The following is a 26,743-nucleotide window of genomic DNA, read 5'->3' as shown; positions in this document are numbered from 1 at the left end:
GTGATTTTCTCTTCTTTTGTTATTTAAGTAACTTTAATGACTTCAACAGGTACTGTTTTTTAGACTTTAAGACAGAATGTAATAAAATGTTTACATACGGAAGACATATTAAGACATAATCAGTAGTTTACTATGATACTCACTAAAACAGCTAAATTCACAAATAATGTGAATTTGTCAGTTTAAGCCAAGCCGAACATGGGCTCACTTAGACTCTACCTGTGGATGAAGCGTTGTGCCGCACACATGATGTGTCGTGTTTTCAAGTTCAAGGCAGCAGACAAGTACAATACAGTGAATCTAATCAATATACAGTAAAAGATCTCTTCAAGAATTAAAGGGTGGCATTGAATTTTGTTCAACCTGATCTCACGAATTTCTGTGGCATAGTCACAGAATTTTTTGCTAATTTTTCCATGGCATTCTCATGGATCCCCGCATATTTCCGTGGCCCTGCCACAGACTTTCTTTTCCGTGGCATTCTCACGGATTGGTTAATCAACTGTTTTATCATATTTTCTTACCATTGTCGCTTCGGTTTAGGGTTAGTCAAAAGCTGGCTATCATAGCAGTTTAATGATGAGAAATATGAAACCGCAGGGACTATCAAGGTGATAGGACAAGAAACATTACTGCAGCCGAGCCAGATGGGTGTCCAGATAGGAATTGAGAGGGTATTTCCATCTAGAAGGTGAGGTGAGTTGGACCTATTTTTACTTAAACAGGAGGCCTTTTAGGTATATTAAATGCGAACATTGGCCACACATGGTTTAAAAGTAGATTTTGATTTGGGTTGTTTTTATAGGTATTATGATATTAAAAATGAATGGGACTTACATCATTTGGTATCTTATTTATATGTAGGCCTATGTGTGTATTTGCTGCTTGTATTTTTTAATCTACTTATATTGATGGTTTGAGATTTAAGGAACTTATATTTTGTTTACTAATTAATCATTGGAATATTGTATGTCTTATACAATATTGTATGTCTTGTACGTTCGACGCGCAAATGGTAAAAAAATAGGAAAGAGAATGCAACGGACGTAATAGTATTGAAGTCCCCAGTTCGTCAAAAAATGACGCGAAAGGTATACCCTTCACGTCAACATATGACGAATGGTCAAGTGTCGTCAAATATTGACGAAATGGGGTGAGACTGTGTTACGTAATGCTTTCTGCTTGCTAGCAACTGAACTTTTGTGCTGTACTTTTTGTAATGTGTAGATATTAGAATTGAGGACTCTGCTGAACATTGAGAAAAAATACCGTATTGGGAGAAGATGGCAAGAGTCTGATTCAAACTTCCAGTCTACCCTTAAAGATGTGGACCGTGAGCTCAGAGTCCAACTGCAAGGCTAGAACTGAATCAAGGGAGAGAGAGCAGTCCTCCTCCACCTGAGAAGAATATATCCAGGTATATCTACTTATAAGTGGATAATTAGATACAATATGACATTAGGTTTGAACTTAAAAAGGACTATAATACAAACTAATACATTTATTTTTCTGCATGCTTGTTTCCTAGCTTTGCTTCAGATGGGCAGGACATTGCCATTAGACTCTCCAAGCAGGTAGCGACAATTGATTTTCAGGAATCATGTGATCCCTCTTGGCATGTCTACTTCTGCTTTGATGACACTGTAAGTATAATTACTTTACCCTAGTAACTACACAGCAGTCACTCTAGTAACCATCTGACAAACTAACTACCTGCAAATCATATTAGAAACCACCTGGTAACATAACATAGCATTTTGTTTTCTTTTGTCTTCTAGATTGAAGAAGATGATGTTTCGCGGAGTCTAAAAAGGCGAGGGATTGATGCCTTACATATGAAGACTCATGCAAAAGCTGCTCTCATTCAACGCATCCAACAGCTGGAAAGAAAACTACATCAAGCCATTATGATGTTTCACCCACATGTATCAGACTTTGTTCCTGCAGACAACCCCCACATGTGTCAGGCCCTCCCCATGCCAAGCATACAGACACTGTTATACAATGATAAGAGTGATAATGATGACAATGTGGATAAATATGATAACTAGCACTACAGATTTTTTATTTTATTTCTAGTCTGATATTGTATTCTGTAAAAAGAATGATGTAAATGTATAGTATGTTGCAGCATATCATAGAAACCTTTATGGTGGTGTAATATAATGTTCGCCTTACTTGTGCAAACATGATGTTTTACTAGGTCTGATTTATTTTAAAACGTAGGTACTGTTTTTAAGCACACATAATCACACTAGTCTGTGTGAGGACAAAATTGTGTGTTTACCATTGTGATGTTACTTATTTACTGTAATGTACAAATGTGGTCAATGTGTGTAAGGTGTTTTGTTTTTGTGTGCTAAGTTGAAATGACAAAGTATTGAATCTTGAATCCTTTGAAACAAATACTGTTAAAGTTTGTAAAAAATAAAATGTTTTCCACAATGAGTTATAGTCATGATTTCAGCTATTGTCACAGCACACTTTAGAGGTGAATGAATGATGAACTTAGTAAATGACTTATACAATGATTTTACAGTCATAATCCACAAGACAGATTGCCACATACAGTAGGTTCTTACATAACCATTATATTGAGTTGAAATTCTCCCGAACTAAGTTGATGTGGATTAATACTTTTTTCTTCCCATTATATTTAGTATTATATAGTTCGTTGCTATGAGGCTGCTATCACTGAAACCACGTAGCTTGCATGACGTGTTTTCTTTTTAAATGACATTCAAAATTAAATGACATACAAAACAAAAACTTGATAACTCAACAATAAAATCATTTTGAACTATTTCTATTTCGATCTGAGAAATTAGTTTTTTGGTAGCAGAAGGTTACAGAAGTGCATTGTGTTGAAGGCGGGGTTTGCCTGTTCTGCTGTTTCGGCATTGTGGCTAGAGGGGATACAGCAACAGCAAACTCTCGCGGATGAGCGCTGTTATTATCCTAATCCTATCCCCAAAACCTAACCCTAAACCAAACATTTCACGCGATTTAAGACAAGTTGTATCACATCTAGACAGATTCGCTGTTTACATCCGAATTCTACCCCAAACTTAACCCTAAATCGCGTAGCTGTATCCCATCTAGCAAAAAACACTGTTTCTGCTAAAATATCTTTAAAAAACAACTTTTTTACATTTTCTTAACATAGATCATCTAGATGCAGCATAATTAATAGTTTGTCTGAACTAGGTGTTTATATATTCAGTAGATATATGTTTTTACAGCCCTACTTTGCAAACCAGAAAAACTACAATTTTAGTGCTGATTTGTATCAAGCTGCATTGCACACATGTAGGGAATTGTAGTTTTTTAAAAACATTTGTGTTTTTCTTATAATTGGAGGTTGTAAATAGTGAGTTGAGAGTACAGTAAGGTGTTTAGGGGGATTGTTAACACACTTATGCAATCAGATTTTAAATATTTAATTGTTAAATAGGTTTAAATAAATTTTAACCATATTTGATAGAGTCCCAAGTTGTTGACTATATTGACATTATAACTGAGGTCAAGAGCTCTCATTAAGAGTTTGTCCCATGTCTATAGCCCCTTTTGTTGCCTAATTATAAGCATTCAAAAATGCACCAAGGTGATGTTTTAAAGGGCCGTATTTCAAAGCAGGTGCCATGTAGATTCTTTATACTGACATATGTTATTCTGCAGGTCAAGACCTTTCTAACGATCTATTTGGCTTAGCTCTACAACAAACTTTTCATGTTCTCATTTCAAGTACACAAGCCATCTCAGGTGTAGTTTCAGAGAGCACTTTGAAGGCTCAATAAGGTTAGGGTTAGATAAAATAAAGCTGTTTGTTTGTTTCTGGCTTTGTAAACAGACCCCACACCTTGATGAATACCTTGGCCAAACACACAAACTGTGCATTTCTGTTTGGGCTTATATGCATAGACTATCTATTTATGTTAATGCTGCTATGATAATTAAAAACATACCATTAATAAATAAGACCATAGTCTGATAGGTAGTTGTCTCCGATTGTAGGCTAGTATGATTATTAGGCCTATTGGTTGTCAAAACCCAAATTAGCAAACATTATACACAATGTTTGCTACATAATGTACATAATGTATGCTCTCTTGCATCTTTTGTAGCCTATTTATTTTTGTTTAAATGTTTTCTTTTGAGCTCAACTAAAAATTGTAAACAGGCCTATTTAGTTTATCCATTAGAGTACCATTCCCTTCCTTCCAAACCTGTCACTTTGAGAAACTGAATGCTTCAGCTATGTGTACAGTATACACTGTTAAAAAAATCCGTAAATTTAGGGGTCCCTTTACCGTGAATTTGCTACGGATTCGCTCCGTTTTGCGAAATACGGAAAGTTTGCTGTTGCGCAAGGCAGTATGGGTAGATTTTTCTCCCCCAGCCAGAATTTTCCGACGCCATTACACTCAGCGCGGTCAGTGCCAGCCTGAAGTTCTGTGAGTCATGTGGAAAGTTGTAAACAGGTTGGTTGTGTGTAATGAGAATAGGAATGGAGTGCCGCCTCTCAAACAAAATATATTAAGTTTAACACATGATAATCACGTTTTTGTTCATTTCATCAAATTATTAGTTGGTTAATTTTGTTTTGAAGGTTTCTAACAGCATTCCAACCGGCGCTATACAGGCCAGGGTAGTGTGGCTCGCAGCTGAGCACGGGACCTTTGCTGCTAGCTACGTTAGCATTGGCATGTCGGCTGCGCTTCCTATGTACCAGGTACGTCAAAAGCCCATTTTTTTTGTTCCCCCTCATACATTAAGTTGGTCTCGATAGGCAGTTGGTAGTCGTGTGTGTGTTTCATGTCGACATCTGAATGTGTGTGTTTTCGCGTATTTTGAAGCGTGAGTGGACATTTGCTGCTAGCTGCGCTAGCATTAGCCCGCCGCATGCGCTTCATAAGTACGTCAAAAGCCAATTTTTTATTCCTCGTACATGAAATTTGGTCTCGATAGTCAGTTGGTAGCCGTGTTTATTTCATGTCGACATCTGAATATGTGCGTTTCGCGTAATTTTGAAGCGTGAGTGGACGTTTGCTGCTAGCTCCGCTAGCATTAGCCCGCCGCCTGCGCTTCGTAAGTAGGTCAAAAGCCAATTTTTTGTTCCTCGTACATGAAATTTGGTCTCGATAGTCAGTTGGTAGCCGTGTGTGTTTCATTGTAACATTTGAATGTGTGCATTTTGGGTTATTTTGAAGCGTGGGTGGACGATGGCCCGTTTGCCCAGCTAATGTTAGCCCATACACGTTTTGTGTTTGTGTGTGTGTATGTAAATTAGCCACGCGTGTGTGTATTGTTATAGCTCGACTTGACTCCAAAGGGATGAAGACGGGCGAAGGTCCAATACAGCTCATCTATGGCATTGCAAAATACTTCAAGGAAGACTCTTATAAACTCTTCGACAAAAAAGAGGTAGATGTTGTAAATTTTAAACTATGTGCAAGATAATTATTTGCATCCAGTGGTGAACCAAGTAACCAATCACAGTATATGAAGTATAGATTCCCCTAATTGTGCTGCTGATATTCTCTATAAACTCTCTCTCTATAAACTATTTACATTAATGTCTGTGCTTAATGGCTACCTCTGTCTGATGAAGACACTAGCAGATAGTCAATTTGGTTTGTGTGTACTAGAAACATTAATTCATGTGTTATGTCTGTCACCAAAACAGATCTCTGCAGATCCTGAAGTCGAACTCCCAGTGACCCCATGCATCCTAGTCAGAGGTTTGTAGTTAAATATTTTTTGTATCTCAGCGAGCTGTTTTATAAGCTGTTGTTTTGTCGTATTTATCAAAGAAATGTTTTCCTTGCCTTAAAATATAGGATTTTTTTTACATGGTGCTCAGAATTGTTATTTTTTTTCTTTATCTTTTTTTAATATGTGTTAAAGGTGACCAGCAATTCAAGATTGCTCTTGATGGGTTACTTGTCAATGACCACATCACCTCTCCCATTGTGGCTTTGAGCTACGTCTTCTCCATGTTTTATGTCTGCAACATCCAATACCCACCGGAGATGGCTTTTACTCTCGAATTCATGCAAAGGTAAGCACTCATTGTTTGGAAATACTTTGTAAATGTGACACTTCCATGCCTTTCTGCACCCGACCTGCTTTTTGTCAATCTACACCAAACCCCTTTGTCTGAGATGTACAGGCTCAAAATGTGTCGCCACATGCTGTGAGCTTTTAGATCAGCTGTTATTGGCTTATGATCCCCCTGAATATGGATTTGTTCGTAGATTTCGTAGCTTCCCGTTGAAGACTATTGTTGGAATAAATGTGTCATATTTTTTAAAATGGCAGGTAACATGCTTTTTGCTTTACATAGTGTCCGAAGTCAATCAAAAACAAAACAAACATAACATGATTCTAGTTGGAAAATGGAGCAAAAACATATTTTTCTTAGAATGGATTCTTGAGACAAAATTCGTTTGAGCTATCTCTTTAAAACCATTAGCACCTGAGACCAGGTTATGTCAGTGGTGGTCAAACCTTTTCATGTCAAAGACACACAAACTGAAATGTATTTGGCTGCAGACTCAAATATGTTGTTCCAGGGACCCCCTCCAGAAGTAAAGTCTAAACATATTCATTTAAAAAATAATACATGCTGGATTCATGCCCAAATGTTAATACTTTGATTAGGGGTGTGACGAGACACTTAATCCATGAGACGAGACGAAACACGAGATTGGGTTCACGAGAACGAGACGAGACAATATTTTTTACACTTTTTAAGAAAGCCTCAATGATAAAATAAATGAATAAGAAACTGAAACCACATTATTTTTAAAGAGTAACTAAACCCTAAACCAACTTTTTTTAGTTAATGATCTGTAAGAATGATGCTTTATTAGTGCTGTTCATTGATTTTAGTAAGTTTTTTGACATTTGGATATAAAGTGTTTCAATACTACAATATATGGTGTAAAAACGTCTGAGTGCTGCCCTCTTCAGGTTGAACGGTGGCTACTGCAGTTGAATTTTCCTATTGGATGTTGGGTCCAAAAAATGACTCGTGACGTAAGCTCACCACGCCCTTGTTACGATCTCACCACACACTTAGTTCGTCCCCTCGATCTCCGTTGGGGTCTGCCCACTTTTCTTGCATTTTTCAAATATTGCCAGTGGGTGGAGTCAGGCTCTGACCAGGGGTTTAGTTACGCTTTAAATGTTTTTACTAATCAAGGACTGGCCTTAACAATTATTTTGCTAACTGATAATGAAGTGATTTGTTATTTTGGGGTAATAAAAATAGACCCAAGTGAGCAGCAGCATTTAAAATTATTAAATAATATTAAATTATTAAATAATAACGAAGATTCAATAATAATTGGTTCAAATAAAGTATTAAAACCAAGTTACATTAAACAACATTAAAGGTGAAGTGTGTAATTTTTAGAAGGATCTCTTGACAGAAATGCAAAATAATATACAAAACTAAATTATCAGGGGTGTTTAAAGACCTCTAATAATGAACCGTTATGTGTTTATTGCCTTAGAATGAGATGTTTTATCTACATACACAGAGGGTCCCCTTACATGGAAGCCGCCATTTTGTGCAGCCATGTTTCTATAGAAGCCCTTAACGGACAAACTTTTTTACTAAGTTGTCTCCAACGATGACATGTTTGTCCGGTGGCGGCTACTGTAGCTTCTCTATGTGTTTCAAAATCAAGAGGTGAGCAGTGGACTGAGCCGTTGGTTGCAATTCACAACCTCACCACTAGATGCAGCTAAAATTTACACACTGCACCTTTAACAAACACATTACATTTGTGCCCTACAAATAAAAAGCATTATGTATATATTATAACAAATGCCTGCAGACATTAAATCATGTAACTCTGTGTGAGGGTTTAATCTGCTGAGACTTCTCATCTGACACTGATTAACATACAAACACAACGCGTCTCAGACTTCACACGAGTTCCCAAACGAACATTATTGAAAACCCAAACAAAAAAGCACCAATATAATGCATGCGCTATAAAAGGGTCAAACAGAAAGCTGCATCCCCGGAGGTCGCATATGCAGGCTGCATACGTCATCAAGGTTCATTTCAGATCATTAACTGAGCATTACATTCGCAAGTCGTGAGCATATTACAAGAATTTGCGATTAACTAAATAATTAGTAAACTTTATAATTGTTAATAGTCTCTAATAAGACAGTGATGAAGTAAATGCAGTTTAAAAAAGCGACCTCCAAAAGATGCAGTCTTTTATTTGAGAAACGGCCAGCACCTCCACAAGAAACACATTTAATCTCGCGAGATCTCGTCGCACCCCTAACTTTGATGTGTAACATGCATTGAATGTCACAGCATGTTTGAGTAACCCCCAGGACAGTCCATGTTCAAATGTGCTGTTACACCTTTTGATAGGACGATGTCAACTGTGTCTTCTATCCCCTTCTGTGTTCTGTGCATTTATAATATCCCTGCACACATGTTGAGGTTGCATGCTGTCATGTCTTGGTGATAAGCAGACTTCTCGCTCTTGCAAACATTTCTTTATATGCGCAGTGTGAATGCATGTGTCTTGAAAAGACAAAGGAAGAGATAAGCTTAGCCACTGGCACCAGCACCACAATAACATTGGGTACTAGACAGATGGTCAACTAGAATGATAGAGAGGTTCACACATAGGGGCATATTGAAGAAAACAAATGTATGATTTTATTGAACTGTTCCACTCCTGTCAAGCCACACAACACGTGCAAACTTTGTCTGCATCTCACTATTCTTATTATTTTTTCTCAGAGTTTTCTTTGGGATCAATCCTGAGCGAGGCTCCAAGGCAGAGAAGAAAGGGAAGAAACAGCACTTCATTCCTCCACAGGTGTGCAAGCTGGTTTCTCAGCTGAAGGAATTTGAATGCAAGCAGAAGGACTCTGAGTGGGCCATTTGAGCTGTTCTCAAAGCTCAGAAAATACCTTTTTGGACTGTATGTACAATTTTTATAGTATTATGTGAGTTCAGATGTTTTAACTAGATGCCCACAACACACATGCTGCAGTTTCAAATCCCCCATGTTAAGAGGGAGGGAAGGTGGGCGATATTTGTCATTCCAGGTAGAGCTTTGCCTGTCAATGTGGAGTTGGAGGTGTAAATTTTAAGTTTTATTTTTTTACAGAAATCTCTTTATGGCATGTTGCACAGAGTCATCCTTATAAGGTTATGATTGTTATTGCTGCACTGATGTTTTATAGAAAATTTATATAATGTAATACTTCTAATGTTCTACTTGTTTTTTGTAGAAAGGTCAGACACTGGTTGCAGAGCTCTGCCTGTCGGTGTGATATGTGGAGTTGGAGGTGTAGGTTTCTGCATCCTCCTGGAGGGGGCTCCTCATTTTGCACTGACAGGTGAGACAGCAACAGCAATGCTGGCAGTTTTATTGTTATTTATTGTTATTTTGTCAATGTCTTTAACAAATCCATTTGTTATTAATGCCTGTCAGCCTGTGGGTGCTAAAAAGTTGATAGATTTGGCAGCTCCCTGTTAAAGGACATGGCTGTAGTTCTTTAAGAGAACAGCTGGTTTATGTATGTAAAATTGCTCTGAATGTGAACGTGATGTTCTGAATGTTTTAGTGGTTGTAATGTAAATATTGCAATTCATTCACTACAAAAAGTGCAATCACTTTAAAGCATTGGCAGCTGTAAAATAAATAAATAATTGTTGTGATTCTACATTTGTGCTTTATTGATGATAAACTGTATAGAGAACTGTACGGAAATAAAAAAATTAGGATTTATGTCCGTAAATGGTACGGATTGAGTACTTTAATAATACGGAATATTCCATTTAAGGTTTGATGGAAGTGTCCGTAAATGGTTAAGAAAAAGACAGGTAAATCTACGGAAATATCTGTTATAGGGTTTACGTAATTGTCCGTACAATAACGAAAAAATTTACGGAAAATACGGAATTTTCCATTTTAGATTTGATGGAAATGTCCGTTAATGGTAAAGAAAAAGACCAGTAAATCTACAAAAATATCCGTTTTAAAGTTTACGGAAGTGCCCGTACAATAATGGAAAAAGTGCTGGTAATTAATTACCAGCACTTTTTCCGTTTTTTAACGGAACTTTTTTTAACAGTGTAGGAAGCCTATGTATTGCTTCATGTTCCTTCTTTCTAAGCAGAAAGACAGGCCTGAGCAGTATGCAAACTATACCATGAATGTATGTGGATCAGGTGTGTCAGTCCAGTCATAAAAATTCTGCCCACATAAAAGTACTAAAGTAATTTATAGTAAATACCCATACTATAGTAAAGTGTAGTATACAGTATATATTATTTAAAACTTTGTTAATGAATGCTACAGCATACTGCAGAGTAATAAATACACTTTAAAAACAGATGTGTTAAAACAACACAATCAGTTTTATTATAGGAACACCACATTTTGTTACTTGTGTTGTCACTTTAATTTTAACACAAAATGTGAAATTACTTAATCATTCCAAAAAATTCCTTACAACTGAGCATAGCTAGTTTTTTAACTCTTTGTTGTTGGTCTCAATTTTTTGTATTACTTTCAATTCATATATAAATATATATTTCTGTCATGATGGTTCTTTTCATAACATTAAATGTAGTAATAGAGATTTGCTTCAACTTCATCTGTATGATGGAGGAAAATCACTTTGATAAAGCAGATACACATAACATCATCATCCTCATCATTATATTTAAAGTTGTTTAAATTGTACTGTTCAGTTGTATATCAAAGTATCCACGAGTATCACTACTGCTCTGACATAAACCAACTTTTCGATATCCAATTTGCCAAATGCCCCTCAGTGACAGCAAGACTGCGAAAAAGAAGTGAAAGTTATGTAAACTATTTAATCATAACATGAAATCGAACTTTGACTCACTGTATTGAAAAGTATGGTGAGGTCCTTGCCAACACCCAACCATACCGAACCATTGATAAAAGATAAAAACATCAGGCTACTTATCATTTACAACCTGTGGCCTAAATTCAGTACAATAGATATTAATTGGTACCCACATGTCCCAGGTAAAGGGACCACACTTATGGTGCCAACAAATGACAACAATAAATACAAATTAGAGTGAATGAAAAATCTGTTTTATTATAAGTGTAATCATTACAATAAATTAGCATGAAAAAGATTAAATGGCACCTAATACATTTTTAAAAAAATGCATGCGTGTGTGTGTTTGTAGGGATTGGGTCATGAACAAAGTAAAAACAGCTCAAAGTTAAAACATAAAACATCTTGTGTAACTAGCATGTTTCCTATCACTGATGCAGTGCTACAGGCTGTTTGCATGGTGTCTTGACATGTAGTGTGTGACCATGATTGGCACACTGTGCACTGTGACGATTAACGCCACTTCTTTGAAGCATTCTTCTTCCTGTCATCGAAAAACGTGGCAGTTACAGCACAAGTGGCCTCCATCTATCAAAACAAATATATTTAAGTCAAGCCAGTTAGTTGAATTAATACTCATGAGCATATTTTAAGTAACATTTCAAAGGCAGTTTATTCATTTGTAACTATTGCCAAATTAAAATGTGGGTATTGCTGACGCTCAATCATAAGATACAAGCAGGTCAACAAAGAAGAATTCCTGGGGCACATTTTAGAAAGCGGAAACAAGGAAAACTCTGGGTTCCCTTTCAGTCGGTCACTACGACGTCACGTCGTGACCGACGAATTGGGAACTCGCTTAGAGAGACCAATCTGCTTCGAATACTACTAAAACGCCAATGAACTTGGCATTGAGATATTTGCATAATGCTGGCGCCGCCCCGCCAGGTGCGTATATAAGCAGCAGGTGCAAATAGGGAATTTTTTTTCTTTTTATCGCTTCGACAGCCGGCAGTATCTGCTACTGAGAAGCTACTTTACTCTGGTGGGATTCGATTGCTGAAGTTGGTTGGACTAGCAGTACCACAGCGGACGCTTCGCTTAATTCCACGGCTCTACACCTGTTTGTTGTTTTGAGTAGTGTGTGCGTTGCCTTCCCTGTGCGCATCATCAACTGAGCATCTGAGTGAATTTCCCTAAAAGAGTGATACGAGAGAGCTTTGTGCCTTGTTAAAGGCAGCCACTCTCTCGTATATCCGGACATCAGCGTCCTTTTCAGGATGGCTTTTCGTCCGTGCGATCTTGGGTGCGGCAAATACATGGGTCCGAAGGACGGTCACGAGCGTTGTCTTTCGTGTTTGGGCATCGAGCACGCAGAGGCAGCGTTCGCTGGGGGTAAGTGTTCTCACTGCGAGAACATGTCCCTTGTGGATTTGCGCAGACGGTTGTCTTTCCTCCGGGAAAAACGCAACCCTCGTCATGCGAGTGCTGAACGCCGCCACGGTGCGGCTGTGAAGCTCTCAAAGGACGACCTGCGCATCACTGTGCTGAGCCGAGCGGGGGATTCGTCCTCAGGCTCTCAGCCTCCTCATCCACAGCCGGTTGATGTGCCGATGGAGACTTCAGCGTCGTGTTCTACGATGTCTCTAGAATCCATCGTGCCGCCCTCCGGGTCCACCGACGCCGCAGCATCCGAGGGTGGGCCTCCTCCCCCTGACGTGGACCCCGACGCCCTTCCTCCCTCTGGTCGGGTTGGGACGCCGGAGTTCGATCCAGAGATGGTGGCCGTGCTCGCTCGAGCGGCGGAGACCGTAGGGTTAGAGTGGGTTCCCCCCCCTCAGCCCGAACCGTCCCGCCTGGATGATTGGTTCTTTGGAGCTGCCCGGGTGTCACAACCCTCTCCACCGGTGCCTTTCTTCCCCGAGGTGCACGAGGAGCTGACTAGAACCTGGAAGTCGCCGTTTTCCACGAGATTACGGCCGTTTCAGCCCTCCCCCCTCACCTCCCTCACCAGCGGAGCCGCTAAGGGTTACACGGGGATCCCTCCCGTGGAGCGTGCTGTCGCGATGCAGCTGTGTCCGGCTCACGCTCCCTCTTGGAAGGACCGCCCAACCCTCCCCTCTCGTGCCTGCAGACAGTCCTCCGGTTTAACGGGCGCTGCCCACCAGGCATGTGGAGAGGCGGCTTCAGCCCTGCACGCAATGGCGTTGCTGCAGGTTCACCAAGCTAAGGCCTTGAGGGATCTGCACGAGGGAGGACACGACTCGCCTGTCCTTTCGGAGCTCCGGGCTGCCACTGACCTGGCTCTTCGCGCTACGAAGGTGACAGCGCAGGCGATTGGTCGTGCCATGTCCACGATGGTGGTCCAGGAACGCCACTTATGGCTATGTCTGGCGGACATGTCGGATGCGGAGAAGAACAAGTTCTTGGACGCTCCAGTGTCCCAGGCTGGCCTTTTCGGTGAGTCGGTGGAGTCCTTCGCCCAGCAGTTCTCCGCCGCCCAGAAGCAGACGGAGGCGATCGCTCAGATCATGCCCCGGCGCAAGCGACCTGCATCTCGCCCTCCAGCGCCGGCGGGCCCGTCTGCTCCTCGCCGAGGGCGCCCTGCGGCGGCTGCCTCCACCCCCTCCACTAGAACATCTTCCAGGCCACGGAGGGGGAACAGCCGTCGGCAGCACGCCCCGCCCGCCCCACCCGCTTCCCGTGGTAAACGGAAATCGAAGCGGCCCTGAGACGGGCGACCTGGAATTGGATGGGATCACTCTTCGGGAGACGGTGACGGCATCGCTCCCTCCACCGGTAGAGGGCCGGATGGAGAATCCTTGGTTTCGTTTTGTTTCTGTTCCGCCGGCTTCTCAGCCGGCACCCACAAAACCACAAAAAGAGTGCATTCCTATTCCTTCTCCAGGTCTTCAGAGGATCGAGAGAGATGTGAGCGGGCATTCACATGCTCTTCCTCCCTCTCCTCTATCGCCAGCGGGTGTTCTGAGGAGTTCCAGCTCTCCGCTGAGGAGACGGGACCACCAGCACCCTCATCGGAGTCTGTGCTCTCCGCTGAGGAGACCAGACGACCGTCACCCTCAGCGGGCTCAGGTCAGTGTCACACACACACATACTGTAGATACTTATGCTGTCTCAGCAGACGTACCAGCAGTACCACCTGTCCCGCTCCGCCGCCCCCCCGCGGGTACCCCGGTAGTGCCGTTAATTCCCCTCGTACGGTCCCTGGGGGCTTGGCTTCAGCTTCCCAGCCCGTCTCGTTGGGTTTTACGCACTGTCCGCCTCGGTTACGAAATACAATTCAGCCGGCACACACCCAAATTCTCGGGCATTCGTTTCACCACGGTGAAAGCGTCCGATGCACATGTACTGCGTGCAGAGGTCGAAGTCCTGCTGGCGAAGGACGCGATCGAGCCGGTCCCTCCAACCGAGATGAGATCGGGCTTCTACAGCCAGTATTTTATAGAACCCAAAAAGGGCGGGGGGTTGCGACCGATCTTGGATTTGCGCGTTCTGAACAAATCTCTGCAGAGGAGGTCTTTCAGGATGATAACACCGAAGCAAATATTCAATTCAATTCGCCCCCAAGATTGGTTTGCGGCTATAGACCTGAAAGACGCGTACTTTCATGTGTCCATTCTCCCTCGTCACAGACCGTTTCTCCGGTTTGCATTCGAGGGACGGGCATACCAGTACAAAGTTTTACCGTTCGGGCTATCCCTCTCTCCCCGTGTGTTCACGAAAGTAGTGGAGGCGGCGTTAAAACCCCTCAGAGAGAGCGGCGTTCGCATATTGGCTTACCTCGACGATTGGCTTATAATAGCGCATTCTCGACGGACGCTTTGCGAACACAGAGATTTAACGCTTCGGCATCTCGCCCGTTTGGGTCTTCGGGTCAACTGGGAAAAGAGCAAACTCTGCCCCACGCAGAGGATCTCTTTTCTCGGGATGGAACTGGACTCGTTCGATTTATCGGCGCGTTTGACAGAAGAGCGCGTCCAGTCAATTCTGACTTGCCTCGGTTCATTTCGAGGGAAGAATGCGGTCCCGCTGAAACAATTTCAAAAGCTCCTGGGGCATATGGCAGCAGCAGCGGCCGTGACACCGCTCGGACTGCTCCATATGAGACCGCTTCAGCGTTGGCTTCACGATCGAGTCCCGAGGAGAGCGTGGCGCGCCGGCATCCATCGTGTAACCATTACACCTGCGTGTCGCCTAACATTCCCCCCGTGGTCGGACCCCGCGTTTCTCAGGTCCGGTGTGTCCATGAGACAGATCGCTCGGCATGCTGTTGTACATACAGATGCGTCCGACACGGGCTGGGGTGCCACGTACGACGAGCTTACAGCTTCAGGGGTGTGGACAGCACCCCAGTTGCACTGGCATATCAATTGCCGAGAGTTGTGGGCAGTATATCTGGGACTTGTACGCTTCGCTACGGAGCTGCGAGGGAAGGATGTACTAGTATGCACCGACAACACTGCGACCGTTGCGTATATCAACCGTCAAGGCGGTTTGCGCTCCCGTCACCTGTCGCATCTCGCTCGTCATCTCCTCCTTTGGAGTCAGAAGCATCTGAGGTCCCTTCGTGCCATTCACATTCCGGGCTCGCTCAATACAGCAGCGGACGCGCTTTCTCGAGCTGCGCGCCCCGGCGAATGGCGACTCCACCCCCAGACGGTCCAGCTAATTTGGAAGAAGTTCGGTCGTGCGCAGATAGACCTGTTTGCGTCGCCGGACGATACCCACTGTCGCCTATTTTATTCACTAACCGAGGGCAGCCTCGGCGTGGACGCATTGGCACACAGCTGGCCTCGGGGGATGCGCAAATACGCATTCCCCCCAGTGAGCTTAATCGCACAGACACTGTGCAAAGTCAGGCAGGACGAGGAGAGCCTTTTACTGATCGCCCCATATTGGACGAGCAAGAATTGGTTTCCAGAATTAATGCTCCTCGCGACAGCCCCTCCCTGGCGGATTCCCCTGAGGAAGGACCTTCTTTCTCAAGGAGGGGGCACATTATGGCACCCGCGCCCCGACCTGTGGGATCTCCATGTGTGGTCGTTGAGCGCGCGCAAGGTTTAGGTGATTTACCGCAAGCGGTATCTAACACAATCGACGCGGCTCGAGCTCCGTCCACAAGACGGGCTTACGCATTTAAATGGAACCTTTTTCGTCACCTGGTGCTCTTCGCAACGCGAGGACCCCAGAGAATGCCCTATTAACATCGTGCTTTTATATCTTCAACATAGGTTAGACGGTAGGCTGTCACCCTCCACCATTAAAGTTGATATCGCTGCTATTTCTGCTCATCACTCACTTATCAACGGCAGATCAGTTGGCCAGCATGATTTGGTTATTAGATTTTTAAGAGGCGCTCGTAGGCTAAACCCCTCGCGCCCTCCTTCTATTCCTCCCTGGGACCTGTCCATGGTGCTGAAAGCCCTTCAGGCCCCCCCGTTCGAGCCTTTGCAGTCTGCGAGTCTGAAGCTTTTATCAATGAAAGCTCTGACCCTGCTAGCATTGGCCTCAGTGAAGAGAGTAGGGGATTTACATGCATTCTCTGTTGACGATTCGTGCCTTCAGTTTGGTCCTGCTGCCTCAAGCGTAACATTGAGGCCCAGACCAGGCTACGTGCCCAAAGTTCCCACTACTCCTTTCAGAGATCAAGTGGTGAGCTTGCAAGCGCTGCCTCCGGAGGACGCAGACCCAACCATGGCTTTGTTTTGCCCCGTACGCGCACTGCGACTCTACGTGGATCGCACGCAAAGCCTCAGGACCTCAGATCAGCTCTTTGTTTGTTATGGTGGCCAGCAGAAAGGGAAAGCTGTCACTAAGCAGAGGATGTCTCATTGGATAGTTGATACTATCGCCCTGGCTTATAATCTTCAGGGTATTCCTTGCCCCTTTAATTTGAGAGCACACTCCACACGGAGTGTTGCCTCATCTTGGGCTTTAGCTCGTGGTTCCTCGCTAACAGACATCTGTAGAGCTGCTGGTTGGCCGACACCTAATACGTTCATTAGATTTTACAGTGTTCGTATCGAGCCTGTATCCTCTCGTGTTCTTTCCTCACCAGGGGGAGCACGGAGAACAGTCTCGCAGGTCGGCTTGCAGCCTCCAACTGATGCTTCATAACTGTGTCAGTATGGAAGGCCTTCAGAACAAAAATGCGTAATGGTTTGAATTGTTCTTCCTCCGCTGCCTTGGCAGCCTTTGTTGCGGAGCATTGGCTGTCAGCCTTTCACTAGCTGTATCCTCGCGAACCTACGTGTCTGGCTCGGGCTCCACATTGTGTCCCACCGGGTTCCTTTGTGAGTATTTTTCCGTGGGGTTAATCCTACCAGCCCACGTTTCCCTTAGCAGAGCACTGCTTTGCTTACACAGCCACGGCTGTCTTTATTCCTCAACTACAGTTGACTTTCGTCCACCATTAGCCCTTAAGACGGGTGGTGGCTTCCGCAGCGTTCCTATCCCGCTCAGGTAGGGCGCCTCCCAGTCGCTGGCACTTCTGTGGGGTTAAAGGAACATCTAGTGCCCGGCCTTCTGCCTTAAAACCTATCTCCTGCTCCTTAAGTGGAACCGGAGGGCTTTACGCAGACACTGGAAGAGGTCAGCCCCTAGTGGCGTTTTGGTAGGGATTCCCAATTCGTCGGTCACGACGTGACGTCGTAGTGACCGACTGAAAGGGAACGTCTCGGTTACGGATGTAACCCTCGTTCCCTGAAGGAGGGAACGGAGACGTCACGTCCCGTCGCCACAGGTGCTGCCACCTGCTGTTACGGCCGGTCACACTTTCCGGCTTTCTCAGCGAAAAAGAAGCTAATTTCCCTATTTGCACCTGCTGCTTATATACGCACCTGGCGGGGCGGCACCAGCATTATGCAAATATCTCAATGCCAAGTTAATTGGCGTTTTAGTAGTATTCGAAGCAGATTGGTCTCTCTAAGCGAGTTCCCAATTCGTCGGTCACGACGTGACGTCTCCGTTCCCTCCTTCAGGGAACGAGGGTTACATCCGTAACCGAGACGTTTTCCATTTCAGAAATGTATGTAAATCAAACATGATTCAGAAGAATCATCAATTCAAAAAAATCTCACCACCACTTTAGCATAACTAACTGTAATGCCATACCTCATACAGTCGTAGGTTGGCCTGTTAGCCATTCATAGGGAACATCATTTTAAAAGCAATTGTTGGTGTGTTCACCTTCTATCTCTGTTTGTAATTTAAGACAATGTCCTGGACAACACCCTTTAAGATGTTTTTATACATTAGGTCCCAAATACAGAACTCTGTTTATGTATTCTGCACGTTCTGCCTGGAAACTGCCCCTTGAAAGACTTACAAAGTGAATCTAGTTTAATGCTGTTAGATCCTAAATGAAAAATTTGGAGGCTGATTTGTCACAATGTGTCACTGTGTAGTGGATTGTTTCCCTTTTTAAATGTTTTGGTCTATGGTTTTGTTCCAATATCTGTTCTTGTTAAAGTATTGTAATCTGTTGAAACTACCTGTTTTTATACATGTTGCTGCCTCCAAACCAGGTCTACTTGATGGTCTACTATGAGGAAGAGCTTATTATTCTCAATGGGACATAAAAATCACCACAGTTTGAAAAGATACCTTAATCTGCAGTCATCACGATAGCTACAGTGGCTGTTTCTGAAGACTTTTCTTCCAGCTCTGTAGAACATAAAACATAATAACAACTTTCTTAATACAACATTTGAATCTAAATTACAAATTCATAATGCAATGTGTCAACATTTATACTGTCAATAGTTAATTAGTAAATTGTAGGTCAAAAACAGATACAGTACCATTCATTGTTTGCATCTAAATATCAAAATCCAATTCAAAGTGTAAAAATATCAGAATACCAACCATATAGACCATTTTGCAAAACACTTCCTGTTTCAGTTTGTAACTGTTTTCTTTATTTCACACATAAAGAAAACATCTCAAAAATGTTTCTTTAACTTTTTTGATTAAGTTTTATATGTCCTGTTGGTTGTATTTTATCCCAACGTTTATGTTGTGTTAAAAAACTGATACAGGAAGTGCTTCTGGACCAGTGTTGTTTACATCTTGCAAAATGGTCTATAAAAGATGTTAAATGTCACCTTGTGCTTCTTAAGTTTAATGTTATATATTTATTTAAAGATAAAATAAAAACATCTCAGCGTACCTTCAGAATGGGCAGCCATTTGCCTCGACTGGTTGGGGTGAGGAGACATGGAGAAATACAGTGGCCATCACTCTAAAAATGGCTGGGCTCAAAAATGTTGGGTAAATATTGGACAGAACACACCACTGGGTTAACATTGACCCAATGCTGGGTTGTTTTAACCCAACTGCTGGGTTATTATACCCCATGGTTGCATAACAACAATCCACCAATTGTTCTTTTCAATATTTACTCATTATGGGTCAAAAATTAACCCAACCAGTGCTGCACTATACAAAGACTCACATGTAGGTGCGTATTATTGTTTAGTTAACTTATTTTTCCCACTTTGCATAGAGCCAAATGATAGGCCGAAACACAGGTGGAGAAACAAAACCACTGTTAATCTCACTTACTGATTTCAAATGAAATCTCCTCAGCAGCTTGCAAAATGGCTTCCAACTGCTTCCTTCCATAATAGGATGGCTTTTTGAAAGTAAGGCTGTTGGGCAGTCCTGCAACTTTAACTGTCATGCCTTGATTTACCAGGGGAGCCTTCCAGTACCTCCGACATCCTCTGAAAGACACGGGCAAACACATGCATGTACATGCGAGTAGCATCTGCCTGCACAAGCGGAGGATGCAGTTTCGGGACCGCAGTCATAGGACCGCAGTTATAGGACCCTAGGTTTTTAGTGACAACGCCACCTAGCGAACTAGAGAACCAACAAAGATGGATGACAAGCAGAGTGTGAGTATCAAGTTTGAATCAATTTTTATTTGAACATTAAATACAATCGTGATGCATTTCATTGGAAAGTTAACATAGCCGATTAACATAGTGATTGTGATTTGCTAAATAGTCTTGCATATCCATCATACGTAATATGGCAAGGCACGTTTATTTGTGTAGCACATTTCATACACAGAGGTCATTCAACGTGCTTTTATAGAATAATGCTGTAAATTAAACTGTTGCATAAAAGCTTGTGTTGACTTAGTGACAGTACAAGAAAACTGTATTACGCTGGTTGTAAAAACTTGTTAGTTAGTTACTCGTTTTTTTTTTTTTTTTAGTTAAAATAATATAAATATGTTTTAACTGTCACATGATCACAATCAGCCTTTTTGACGTTACCACACAATACATGTTATGAATATGTCTCTTCATTTAGATGTGGTTTTAATGTTGATTGAGACATGTGACATTTTTATAGTCAGACATAACAGTAGACCATCATAATAATTGACTGTTAAAATACCATGTGTTAGATTGTGTCATGTACTGTTTACTGTACTGTACTGTACTGTACTGTACTGTACTGTACTGTACTGTACTGTGTACCACTTTTTAACAGCATTTTTGTTAATCAGTGATTATGTTCTTTATGTACTATTTCAGTGAAGTGGAGGAATTTAATCGAATCATAGACAAACAATTGAAAAAAAGAGGGGAGAGCATCCAGTTGCTGCTGCATACATCACAATGTGTGCTTTAAATATTTAATATTTATATTTATCTATCTCTCTCTATTATTCTTTTTTATCTGCTCAGATGTGCTTTATTGACATGAATGTTTCAAGAACCTTTGATCCTGTAATGAACACTATGCAATACTAATATGAACATTACTTGGTATGAAGATTGATATAATTTTGTACCGTATATAATGTATGTGCTCTGTGGTGACTAAAATCTTTAAAGTTTGAAATCAAAAATTGAAGAGTTGTTGAACATGTTCAACTAAATGTTCCTGGTTTCATTCATTTCTTTATCTTTCTCTCACTTAGGAGTCAGTGAAGACGTTGTCCATGCAGTTCTTATGTTGTTCACATCATTAATAAATTTGGGTAACACTTTACAATAAGGTTAATTAGTTAACATTAGTTAACTACATTAATTGCATGGACTAATAATAAACTGCACTTATACAGCATTTATTAATATTTGTTAATGTTAATTTCAACAATTAGTAATACTTGATAGTTGGTTAATGAATTGTGAACTAACATGAAAAAACAATTAAACGCTTTATTTAGCTTAATTAAAGATTAAGGTTAATAAATACTGTAACAAATGTTTTGCTTATGGTTTGTTCATGTTAGTTAATACATTAACTAATGTTAACTAATGAACCTTATTGTAAAGTGTTACACTATTTTTTTGTGTGTGTTAAAATTCAACTGTTGCAATATATAATTTTATAAATACAAAAATTTTAAATCTACCCCAGAGTAATCATTGTGTATTATTCCCTCTGTTCTTGAATATGTGATTGACTAAAAAGGCTAAAGTACACGATTCCTTGTTTATTTTACTCGATGAGTTATTAAATAATGCAACGTAGAGCCAATAATTACTTAACATTCCTAAAAATCAGATTTAATTTAAATAAAGAAAGCAGTATTTGGGTGTAATAAACCTTTAAAAACATCTAAAACTTTAAAAGTAGTTTAAATTGGGTGAAAATATGCATTTGTGGCACTTTTTTCGAGTAGCATCTGCCCTCACCACCAGAGGCTACAGTTTCGCTAGATGGCGCTGTTAAAAAAAACGAGGGTCCTAAAACTGCGGTCCTGAAACTGCATCCTCCGCTTGTGCAGACTGATAATGTTGGTACATGTTACACATTGTAACACAGTCGGACAATTGTGACTCTCCTATCCTGTTAATAGCTAGTGTATTGGCTGTAAACAGTCATTTTGGTAATGTGTCATAATCGTATGGTTGATGGACACAAATAAGTTATTGATTTGATAATAATGCCATGAAATCATGAAGGTATATTAGGTTATCAAGACTTAAAAAGTGTTTGGACATATGCTTACTATAATTTTGGTTAAACAGATCTTGCACTTTTCTCAGCAGTACATTGACCTCAACTCTGGTTCTCGGTGTTGCGGCTGACGAGCTGGCTACAGATGTAACAACAGACAACAATCCATTTTATAAAACTATATTATGTATATAGGCACTATTACAGACCTGAGTCCATTTATGTGGATATACGGATATTTTATATAACCAATATTACCTTTGAAATGCAGTTCAAAGTTCACAGTGTCTGTTGAGTCCAGGAAATCGCTCGTTTGGTCTTCTTTTTCAGCTGAAAAAAAAAATGGAAATAAACATGTTAAAATAAAATGCTAAAAGTGATTGAAAGTAAGGACTTGGAAATCTATGAACAGATAAAAATATTTATTAAAGCAACTTAAGTGTAAATAAAAAATTAACCAAATGAAGAAGAAAACTGAAATGTAATTAAATTTACCAGTGGAGGATTGAACATTTGTAGAATTTCTTCAGCCTCTCTGGTAGCTGCTCCAAGTTCAGCATTGTCAGCTTTCATGTCAAGATGCTTTGAAATAGTTGCAGCTTCCTGGCATAACTGGTCAAAACCTGAAGATGCCATATTGAAGAAAAGAAAGAATGCAAAGAGAAATAGACAAAACAAATTGAAAGAGGGACAAACAGAGAGAGGGGGGAGAGTGAGAGAGAGTGAGTGAGTGAGTGCGTGCGTGCGTGCGTGTGTGTGTGTGTGTGCGTGTGCGTGTGTGTGTGTGTGTGTCTGTGTGTAGGATAGTAGGGCTGTGCAAAGTAATCATCTGTGATTCTCATGCGTGTTTCATCAGTAAAGCCGGTTCCGTGATTAGAAGTAAATCGCCATCAGCTGCTTTCAGATGGAGCGGCATTTACTACACTCAAAGTAATCATTGGATTAACTCAATAAAATTGTGGGCAGGATTTCCATCCAATATGAATGTGTACCCCTAACTTATAAAAAACTGCTTTACACAATAAAAATATATTGAGTTGGTCCAACTCAACTTTGGATGAGCATGTGAGATGAGACTGATCTCCAAACAGGCATAAACACTGTTAATGCTCATTGAAAGAAATATGTCACATCCACAACCTAACCACAAGCGCCGCTCTTCTGCACGATGGTAACCAAAAAATGTGAAAAAATATAACACAAACGCTTCTAAATCAATAAGATAAATGGACATTAAACACTATTAAGTCTTTCTCTTTACCTAAAAATGCATAAAATAACACTTAATTTATAAAATGACTCTCCAAAAGCAGTTGCATGCAAAGCATGCTGGGAAATTATTTTTCCAGAACCCAAACTCAAACTAATTGTGTTATCGCAATTAAAAAGAAATCAATAAATTATTGTACATATTTATTTTGTGTTATACTAATTAAATATATATACTTATTGTTTTTAATGAGGTATTTTACATTTATTGAACACAATTTTAATGTGTCATTTCTAAGAAGGGCTTGAATCATTTTTTTGAGTGTACACAGACTCGTAGTTCACAGAGAAGCTGTGTTTAAAATCGAGGAAAATCGACTCCGACAATCTATGCAATTTTGCCTAGCTTCTCTGTGAACTACAGGCAGTGTTTGGAATAACGCCGTTTAAAAGAACGGCGTTACATAACGACGTTCATTTTTCAGTAACGGGCTAATCTAATTAATTACTTTTCCCGCCGTTACAACGCCGTTAACGTTACCGGACGTTAAATGCGGTGCGTTACTATGCACTGACTTAACCTGTGTGATCCAAACGCAACCCTGGGTCACACAGCTAGTGAGGAGGTAGGTTAATAACGAGATAAGCGATTATGATTGGCTAAGGCAGAGTAATGTGTTTCATGGTAACCAATCAGAGCCAGTGTTGTTATACACATGCCAGCGCACGCGCCTGCGGCGACACACACACACAGGGCGAATTCCAATCGAAAGTGATGATCACTATGCCCTATTCCCTTCGAAGATCAAATCTCTTGATGTATAAACTCTAGATAAAGTTGCGCAATGTTGTCTGATAGTGTGGCTAATTAAAATACACTTGGTGATAAAATACAGCGTCTTTTTCTGTTTATTTGGATTTTACATCCCCTTCGCGAAGTGCCCTTCAAGGGCGCACAAACGGCATTTGGAATTTACCCACACACACGCAACAGCTAAACAGAGATTCGCGGCAGCAGAAGAGATGGCGAGTCAGGAGGAGCAATGCGATGAAAAGTTGGCATTTTCAAGGTGGAGATATAAGCACTACTTCAAATTCATTGTGGTCAAAGCAAGAACGTGCATGTAATGTGTACATTATGTCCGGGAGCGAAGACTTTGTCGACATCCGTTGTAAGCAACTCTAATTTAATGAATCATATTGTTAAACTGTTTACTTTTTTAATGAAGAAAATGAAATACAGCAGCCTATGTTTTCCAGACTATTTATCTCAGTTTGATTTATTTAATTTGCTACAGTTATTGCAAACACACTTTATATTATTTAACTGTTTACTTTTGAAGAAAATACCTGAAGTACAGAATGTCTACCAGACCAGTTGTCTGACATTGGGAGTTTGATTCATTTAATTAAGAATACGACTACAGAGCAAACACACTTTTTGTTGTTTAAAAGTTAACTTTTTGTGAACAAAACACTTTGAAGTACAGGTTGTTTACTTGACCAGTTGTCTCAGGTTGAGAGAGTTTTATTTCATTTAGTTTGCTGAAGTTAAATGCACTTTATATGGTGTAACTGTTTACTTTTCTTACAAAGATAATACTTGAAGTGTAGGATAAAACTCTTGCTGTCTGTTGACGTGCAATAAATATGGAAAGTTATGTATGAACACCTGTCTGTTCTACTCATTTCAACTCACATGTGAAAACTGCTAAAAAAATACAAATTCTTTGACATATAGCAACTTTTTTTAACCGTAACGCAAATAGTTACTTTCCCTGGTAACGAGTTACTTTTATTATAGAGTAATTCAGTTACTAACTCAGTTACTTTTTGGAACAAGTAGTGAGTAACTATAACTAATTACTTTTTTTAAGTAACGTTCCCAACACTGACTACAGGTCTGTTTAATAAATGCCGCTCCATCTGAAAGCAGCTGATGGCGATTTACTTCTAATCACGGAACCGGCTTTACTGATGAAACACGCATGAGAATCGCGGACGATTAATTTGCACAGCCCTATAGAAGAGTGAGTGAGTTAGTAGGAGAGCGAGTAGGAGAGTGAGTGAGTGAGTAGAAGAGCGAGTACGAGAGCTTTTGCAAGTGATGGCTCTTAAAAGAGCCGTTGGTTTAAATGTTGTGGAGCGTGTAGATGGAGGAGTATGAGATGTATGTGAAGAAACTGCAAGACAAAAAAAAATTGTGAATTACAAATTTTGGATATGTTTTTAATTCTTTATTTACTAAACATTGTATGTGTATAACTACAACAAACCCCAAGATCCGCCCACTATCATAAGACTATATAAAAAGATAAATAAATAAATAAAACGGCAATATAATAAAACTGACCAAAAAAGAAAGATGTGAATGTCTAAAGATTTCTGAATTGTACATCAAATGTATTAAAAGCACGGTGTTAATGTTACTGTTTTTTACTATGTATAAAAGGCTGAACTACTGTGGTAAAAGCATAAGGTTTGCTGTTACTGTACTACAAAATACCACAGTAGAAGTAAACTAACTGCGGTAGAAACATGGTACGATTTGTGTACTATAAACACAAAATACCACAGTAGTAGTATTTAGTGGTAGTTAATTCCAAAAATATGAATATAATAAAATGATCGAGGATCTGTCACGTTATGTTAATGGTGACTAACATCACGTGACTAGCTTTTAATCACGCGCTAATCAATCACCCACTTGATTATATGTTGAACTTATTTTGAACAAAAAGAAAAAATGGAATATAGATGACCAATACAATTCAGATAACATTTAGAAGCCGATCTGGATTAATAAAGAACATATAATGAATTTAATATCGAACAAACAGACACTTTATGGTATACTCACCGAGATGTGGCGACGTTTGTAAACAGATGATAAATATCGCGATGATGTGCGAACGAGATTTGGGTCACGGCAGGGGCGTAGCCACAGGTGTGCCGGAGCCACCCACAGTAGCACACCTACAATTGATGCAGAATATTTATTTATAGTTTCAATATTTTTTTTTACTAAACTTGGGCTGTTGTTGTTTACTTAGAATATATATATATTTTTAAAATCAACCCTTTCACGCGTAAGTTAAAAATATTTTATCTGACCCCTTGTGTCCATGGCGACGGGTCATGATTGTCACGTGACACACCGCAACAACAATAATGTATGCTATTCGTTTTATTTCGTTTTTCCTTTTTTTAATTAAAATATTAACTAGCTTGCTTACCATGTCAACTATCTGATATTCCAATCCTTCGTTTAAAGATCTTTATAAATTATCTTGATCTATAACGAGATGAGTCCGGTCCACCGGATTTACAGCACCTGAATTCCCCAGCGTTTCTGGTTCCCTTTCAGTCGGTCACTATGACGTCACGTCGTGACCGATGAATTGGGAATTGGGAACCGCTTCGCGGGTGACCTATCTGCTTCGAGAAACCTTTAAAACGCCAATGAACTTGGCATGCAGATAATTGCATCTGCCGGCGCCGCCCCGCCGCGCAGGTATTTAATGAGCGGCAGGTGCAGTTATCAAATCAGCTTTTTAGCTTCGAAAGCTGGCAGACTGACTGCTCACGAGAAGCTACTCTCTGCTCTTTGGAGAACTCTGCGTGTTTGATTTGGTTGGGCAAAGGCATTTCAGCGGAGGCTCGCGGGTGTTCCACCTCTCTTTTTAATTTTTTTTCTCACTCTTAGTTGAGTGTG

General features: G+C 40.8%; 2 long non-coding RNA genes across 2 annotated transcripts; one reads left to right on the top strand and one right to left on the bottom strand.

Moving 5' to 3' along the window:
* Positions 1–1,230: 1,230 nt before the first annotated feature.
* Positions 1,231–2,351, top strand: LOC135740599 (uncharacterized). Its single transcript, XR_010529223.2, has 3 exons — positions 1,231–1,417; positions 1,529–1,643; positions 1,779–2,351. It is a non-coding gene; the product is annotated as an uncharacterized lncRNA (long non-coding RNA).
* Positions 2,352–19,517: 17,166 nt separating this feature from the next.
* Positions 19,518–22,542, bottom strand: LOC135740598 (uncharacterized). Its single transcript, XR_010529222.2, has 4 exons — positions 22,315–22,542; positions 22,078–22,149; positions 21,872–21,958; positions 19,518–19,619 (listed from the first exon to the last, which is right to left on the bottom strand). It is a non-coding gene; the product is annotated as an uncharacterized lncRNA (long non-coding RNA).
* Positions 22,543–26,743: the final 4,201 nt, after the last annotated feature.

Source organism: Paramisgurnus dabryanus, chromosome 22 (assembly GCF_030506205.2).
Source record: "Paramisgurnus dabryanus chromosome 22, PD_genome_1.1, whole genome shotgun sequence".
In the NCBI taxonomy this organism is placed as follows: domain Eukaryota; kingdom Metazoa; phylum Chordata; class Actinopteri; order Cypriniformes; family Cobitidae; genus Paramisgurnus; species Paramisgurnus dabryanus.
This window is presented reverse-complemented; position numbering and strand designations above follow the sequence as displayed.